The sequence below is a fragment of the Olea europaea genome, unplaced genomic scaffold (assembly GCF_002742605.1).
Source record: "Olea europaea var. sylvestris unplaced genomic scaffold, O_europaea_v1 scaffold32, whole genome shotgun sequence".
Lineage (NCBI taxonomy): Eukaryota > Viridiplantae > Streptophyta > Magnoliopsida > Lamiales > Oleaceae > Olea > Olea europaea.
Window position 1 is genome coordinate 1190084 of NW_019250835.1, and position 7841 is coordinate 1197924.

Genomic DNA, 7841 nt, shown 5'->3' on the forward strand with positions numbered 1-7841 from the left:
CTTGCATTGTTATCAAGTGTCAATTGCTTGGGAAAACTATTTAAAATTTAAACTTTCCAATAGGGTAATGTCACGTGGAAGAGTGCAAACCAAAGTGTACATATAGCAAGGTTCTTACCAATTGAACTTTGCTATTTGTACACAGATTTTTGACACGTTGTTTGACACTTGCATTGTTGTCAAGTGTCAATTGGATGGGAAAATTGTTTGAAATTTAAACTGTCCAACAGGGTAATGTCACGTGGTAAAGGGTAAACTAAAGTGTACACCATAGTGTGCATGTAGCAAGGTTCGTACCGATTGAATTTTGTTATTTGTACACTAATTTTTGACACGTTGTTTGATACTTGCATTGTTGTCAAATGTCAATAGGATAGAAAAACTGTTTGAAATTTATATTGTCCAATAGGGTAATGGCACGTGGTAATGTGTAAACTAAATTGTACACCATAGTGTACATGTAGCAAGGTTCTTATCGATTGAACTTTGCTATTTGTGCACTAATTTTTAACACGTTGTTTGACGCTTGTATTGTTGTCAAGTGTCAATTGGATGGGAAAACTATTTAAAATTTAAACTGTCCATTAGGGTAATGTCACGTGGCAAAGTCTAAACAAAAGTGTACACCATAGTATACAAGAAGCAAGGTTCTTACCAATTGAACATTATTATTTGTACATTGATTTTTTACACGTTGTTTGCCACTTGCATTTCTTGTCGATTGAACTTTGCTATTTGTACACTGATTTCTGACACGTTGTTTGACACTTACATTGTTGTCAAGTATCAATTGGACGGGAAAACTGTTTGAAATTTAAACTATCCAACGGGGTAATGTCACATGGCAATGTGTAAACTAACGTGTACACCATAGTGTACATGTAGTAAGGTTCTTTTCGATTGAACATTGCTATTTGTACACTAATTTTTGACACGTTGATTGACACTTGCATTGCTGTTAAATGTCAACTGGATAGGAAAATTGTTTGAAATTTAAACTATTCAACAGGGTAATGTCACGTGGCAAAATGTACACAAAAGTGTCCACCATAGTGTACATGTAGCATGATCCTTATCGATTGAACTTTGCTATTTGTACGCTGATTTTTAACACGTTGTTTGAGACTTGCATTGTTGTCAAGTGCCAATTCGATGGGAAAACTGTTTGATATTTAAACTGTCCAACAGGGATATGTCACGTGGCAAAGTGTAAACTAAAGTGTACACCATAGTGTACATGAAACAAGGTTCTTACCGATTGAACTTTGCTATTTGTACACTGATTTTACACATGTTGTTTGGCACATGCATTGTTTTCAAGTGTAAACTGGATGGAAACTGTCCAACAAGGTAATGTCACATGGCAAAGTGTAAGCTAAAGTGTACACCATAGTTGACATGTCGCGAGGTTCTTATTGATTTAACTTTGCTATTTCTATACTGATTTTTAACATGTAGTTTGACACTTGCATTGTTGTCTAGTGTCAATTGGATGGGAAAACTGTTTGAAATTTAAACTGTCCAACAGGGTAATGTCACATAGCAAAGTTTAAAACAAAGTGTACACCATAGTATACATGAACCAAGGTTCTTTCCGATTGAACTTTGCTATTTATACATTTATTTTTTGCACCTTATTTGACACTTGCATCTCTTACCATTGAACTTTGCTATTTGTACACTGATTTTTGACATGTTGTTTTACACTTGAATTGTTGTCAAGTGTCAATTGGTTGGAAAAACTGTTTGAAATTTAAGTTGTCTAATAGGGTAATGTCACGTGGCAAATTGTAAACTAAAGTGTACACCATAGTGTACATGTCACAAGGTTCTTTCCGATTGAACTTTGCAATTTGTACACTGATTTTTGACAAGTTGTTTGACACTTGCATTGTTGTCAAGTGTCAATTGGATGGGAAAACTGTTTTAAATTTAATCTTTTCAACAATGTAATGTCACGTTTGAAATCTAAACTGTCCATCAAGTTAATGTCCAACTGGGTAACGTTTGAAATTTTAAAGGGTACACCATAGTGTACATGTAGAATGGTCCTTACCGATTGAACTTTGCGTTTTGTACACAAATTTTTGACACGTTATTTGACACTTGCATTGTTGTCAAGTGTCAATTCAATGGAAAAATTGTTTGAAATTTAAACTTTTCAACAGGGTAATGTTAAGTGACAAAGTGTAAATTAAAGTGTACACCGTAGTGTACATGTCCCAAGGTTCTTACCGATTGAACTTTGATATTTGTGCACTGATTTTTGACGTGTTGTTTGATACATGCATTGTTGTCAAGTGTTAATGGGGTGGGAAAACTGTTTGAAATTTAAACTATCCAATGGGGTAATGTCACGTGGCAAAGTATAAACTAAAGTATACATCATAGTGTACACGTCGCAAGGTTCTTACCGATTGAACTTTACTATTTGTACACTGATTTTTGATATGTTGTTTGACAATTGCATTGACACCAAGTGTAAACTGGATGGCAAAATTGTTTGAAATTTAAACTGTCCAATAGGGTAATGTCACGTGGTAAAGTGTAAACTAAAGTATGTACACCATTGTGTACATATAGCAAGGTTCTTTCCAATTGAACTTTGCTATTTGTACAATAATTTTTGACATGTTGTTTGACACTTGTATTGTTGTCAAGTGTCAATTGGATGGGAAAACTATTTGAAATTTAAACTGTCCAACTGGGTAATGTAACGTGGCAAAGTGTAAACTAAAGTGTACACCATTATGTACATGTCGCAAGGTTCTTACCTATTGGACTTTGCTATTTTTACACTGATTTTTAACACGTCGTTCGGTACTTGCATTGTCGTCAAGTGTCAATTGTGTGACACCCCGAACTTAAGCTTCGAGGGTCACGTACTAAACATAATAGCTTCTGCCTTTGGTACATGTAAATACTCTTAAACAGAAGTATTACATGTTTGAAACTTATTTTTTACTTTGGTAAAACAATTCTTATAAAATTTGATGGCCGGTAAAAGTGCATGTCAACTTGAAATTATACTTTACATATACGGCCTCGGCACTATCAAGGTTAATTGGGGCAGAAGGTTTAACAATTTTTATAAAATTCATCCCAACTCCGTTTTATATGAAATTTGTGGCATTAGAAAGATAATTTCAATTAGTTTTCTAGATTAAAATATGAAAATTTTCCAAGATCATATGATATGGACGTTTTACTAAAAACAGTGAAGTATTGCACAGAAAATACAGATTGACCCCTCGATGTTTAGAAATTTATATCTCAGGATATAAATATTCAAATTGAGTGATTCCTGCGGCCGTACTTAGAAAACTCAAAGGGGAACACAGAAATATTTTTAGAGTCTCGAATGGATGTTTATAGAGTTAGAAACATCATTTTGAAGTTGACCCCAAAACTGTCCCGTTTCTGCCTTTTGTCACTTGCAAGGAGAAATTTTCTAAAAGATGTCTCTTAACACAACATGAAAGATGTGATTACAAACTTTACTTTTAATACCATATTACATCATGTCATATACATGTTTTTAAATAATACCATAAGAAAAACAGACGGAAAGCAGTCATCGAACAAAACATACAAAAGGAAACTTTCGATGCAAAACATCTTTGTCCTTAACCCATCATCGCTTTTGCCAACTAACTTCCATCAATCCAACGATCATGGATCTGAAAATTTAGTATAAAATACTATGAGTATAAGGAATTCTCAGTAAGATACCATGCTTGAATTTTATCATGATAATACTACACAAAAGAATGCAATCAAACACATACTTGCACCTTCCGGCTTGCCGATGCCCTTCGGACTTGTCCTAAGGCATAAATAGATATCTAACTTTGTGGACTTGTCCACCACATGCATATTATGGCTTTTCATGCATAACTTAAGTATAAATATTACCATGAAAATAATACCCCTTAAGCATAGAAAATATCTTACCGTAAAACTTGAAGAAACTTCGATTGAGATATGAATTCAAAGTGCTAGGCTTACTTCCTTTTCCTTTCCTTTCTTATTTTCGATTTTCCTCTCTGTTTGTGTGTGCAAATGTTTTGCAAAGTGAAGGAACTTTTTCTCTATGAAAATGGATATGAATATATATATATGGATAAGGATAATGGATTGATATTTTTCTTCCTTTTTCCAATCTCCACCGCCTCACCTCTTTTTTTTCTTCCATTTTTTTTTTCAATCTTGCTTCTACACATGTTTGGTCTATTGCATAAGTGTATGGTGATGATAAATGACAAGTGGGTTGATTATTGGGTAATAAGTGGCCACAAATTCTAGATTTACAAAGGAAGTCTCTCATTTTCCAAATAATATAACCTAATCCCCCTACCTTTCATTATTAGCAAAGTGTATCCCAAATTTAAATTTGTATCCAACCTACATATTCAAATATTGTAGATTGTAAAATAAATCCCAACAAAATAATTTAATCATTTGGTCAATTGAAGTCCTAACAAGATAATCCACTTCATTCAAATTCAAACTTGACTTGAATTTCGACTACTAATAATCACTTCATGTATACAAAAAATTTAGCACTTCATGCTTGCATTCATTAGCTACCTGTAGCATTAACCACTACAAAGGTGGTGCCCCCTTTTTCTTATGGCCAAAAATAATATTGAAAATTAAATCGCTATCCTAAAAGAAATTTAAACGAGCATAAAATTTCGGAGAATTACATCCCTCCTCCCTTAAAAAAAATTTCGTCCTCGAAATTACCTTGAACTTAGTTGAAAAGTTCTGGATATTTGGTCTTGATTTCCTCTTCTCTTTCCCAAGTTGATTCTTCGACATTATGGTTCCCCCATTGAACTCTCACCAACGGAATCTCTTTTGTCCTTAATTGTTGGATTCTGCGATCCAATATTGCTACTGGTTTTTCCTCATATGTCATATTTTGTTTGATATCCAATGGTTGATAACTAACCACATGACTTTGATCTGACACATATTGTCAAAGCATTGACACATGGAACACATCATGAATTGCTGACAAATCTGGTGGTAGAGCGATTCGATAAGCTGCATTTCCAACTTTCTGTAAAATTTCAAAAGGACCTACGAATCTTGGTGGAAGTTTTCCTTTCTTCCCAAAACGAAGAACTCCCTTCATCGGTGCCACTTTTAAGAAAACTTTATCACCAACATTAAATGTCAAATCTTTTCTCCTTTTATCGGCATAACTTTTTTGTCGGTCCTGGGCTACCTTAATTCTAGCTCTTATTTTATCAACCGCTCGACTAGTTTCTTCAATTATTTCAGGTCCTAAAACTCTTCGTTCACCTACTTCATCCCAATAAAGGGGAGCTCTACATCTTCTACCATAAAGAGCTTCGTAAGGTGCCATCTTTATCGTAGCATGATAACTATTATTATAAGCAAACTCTACCAGTGGTACATAATTTTCCCAACTGCCCCTAAATCAAGGACGCATGCACGCAGCATATTCTCCAAAGTCTGTGTAGTCCTCTCCGATTGTCCATCAGTTTGTGGATGAAAAGCTGTACTGAAATTTAACTTGGTTCCCATAGCTTGTTGCAAACGTTTCCAAAATTTTGAGGTAAATCTTGGATCTCTATCCGATACAATTGAGGCTGGGATACCATGCAAATGGATGACCTCTTTGATGTATAACTACGCGTATTGATCCATACTAAAATTCATTCTTACAGGTAGAAAATGAGCTGACTTTGTTAACTGATCCACTATAACCCACATAGCATCATTTCCCCTAGCTGATTTTGGAAAACCCATAACAAAATCCATAGTTATATGCTCCCATTTCTTTTGTGGAATTGTTAATGGTTCCAAAAATCCAAATGGCCTTTGATGTTCAGCCTTCACTTGTTGACAAGTCATGCATCTCCTGACAAAAAGACCTATACACCGTTTCATATTTCTCCACCAAAACATACTTCTTAGATCACGATACATTTCTGTACCTCCTGGATGGGCAGTATATGGAGTTAAGTGTGCTTCTTCAAGAATTTCTTTCCTCAATCCCTCATTTAGGCACACACAACCTTCCCTTAAAAAGTAAGGCTTTATCACTACCTAATTCAAAATCCTTTCGCTTGCTAGTACCAACTTCGGATTTGATCTTTTGCAGGAAAGAGTCACCATCCTATGCTACTCTTATTCGAAATCCTTTAATAACTAGTCCTGCATAGTGATTAGTACTGCTAATTGTCCACCTGCCTTTCTGCTGAGAGCATCTGCTACTACGTTAGCTTTACCAGGATGGTAAAGGATAGTGCAATCATAATCCTTTACTAGCTCTAGCCATCTCCTCTGCCTCATATTTAATTCCTTTTGGCTGAAAAAATACTTCAAACTCTTATGATCAGTATAAATGTCACACTTATTTCCATATAAGTAATGACGCCATATCTTGAGGGCATGAACTACCGCAGCCAATTCTAGATCATGGGTTGGGTAGTTTCGTTCATACTGCTTCAGTTGTCTGGAAGCGTAGGCTATCACCTTTCCTTTCTGCATCAGAACACATCCTATGCCCTGTTTCGAAGCATCACTATATATAACGAATCCTTCTGGTCCGTCAGATATTGTTAACACTAGAGCTGTGACCAATCTTCGTTTCGGCTCTTCGAAGCTTTGTTCACACTCTGCCCGTTGAAATTTTATCCCTTTTCGAGTCAATTGGGTCAATGGTCCTGCTATTTTAGAAAATCCCTCGATAAACCTTCTATAGTAACCAGCCAATCCCAAGAAACTACGTATGTCTTTAACATTGGTTGGTCTTACCCAATTATTTACTGCTTCCACTTTAGTTGGGTCTACTTCAATTCCTCGTGCTGTGATTACGTGCCCTAGAAAACCTATTTTATTCATCCAGAATTCACATTTCTTAAATGTGGCATAGAGCTTCTCTTTTCTTAGAGTTTCTATGACAATCATGAGATGTTTCTTGTGTTCCTCATTACTCTTCGAATAGATTAAGATGTCATCAATGAAAACTATAACAAATTGGTCTAAGTATCCATGGAATACTCTGTTCATTAGATCCATAAATACTGCCGGGGCATTAGTTAATCCAAAAGGCATCACCAGAAATTCATAGTAACCATAACGCGTCCTAAAAGCCGTCTTAGGGATATCATCTGACTTAATTTTCAATTGGTGATATCCTGATCTCAGATCGATCTTTGAAAATACTGTAGCCCCCTTAAGCTGGTCAAACAAATCTTCTATTCTTGGAAGTGGATATTTGTTTTTGATAGTGAGGCGATTCAATTCTCATTAGTCAATGCACAGCCTCATTGTTCCATCCTTCTTTTTCACAAATAACACAGTTGCACCCCAAGGTGATACACTTGGTCTAATGAAACCCTTATCAAGAAGCTCCTTCAACTGTACCTTCAGCTCTTATAGTTCCAACGGTGCCATACGATATGGAGCCTTTGAAATAGGTGTTGCTCCTGGTACTAAATCGATGGTAAACTCTACTTGCCTGTCTCGTGGTACACCTAGAAGGTCTTCTGGAAAAACATCTTTATAGTGTCGAACTATTTGAACATTCTCAGCTGACAACTTATCTTGTCTAATATCGATCATCGATACTAGAAATCTTTGACCTAATTCCTTTCTTGTCATCCTTTCAATCTGAGTTGTTGACACTATATGAGACGATGTATTTGCCTCAGTTCCCATAAAACGGAACTCTTCCTCGCCCGATCTTCGAAAAACCACCATTCTCTCGGCACAATGAATAGTTGCATAGTTTTTAGACAACCAGTCCATACCAAGGATAACATCAAAGTCTTTTATCGTTAATGGAATTAGATCTACCG

General features: G+C 35.6%; 1 pseudogene; it reads right to left on the bottom strand.

Moving 5' to 3' along the window:
* Nucleotides 1–4768: 4768 nt before the first annotated feature.
* Nucleotides 4769–5475, bottom strand: LOC111385549 (annotated as a pseudogene).
* Between the last annotated feature and the right edge of the window lie 2366 nt (nt 5476–7841).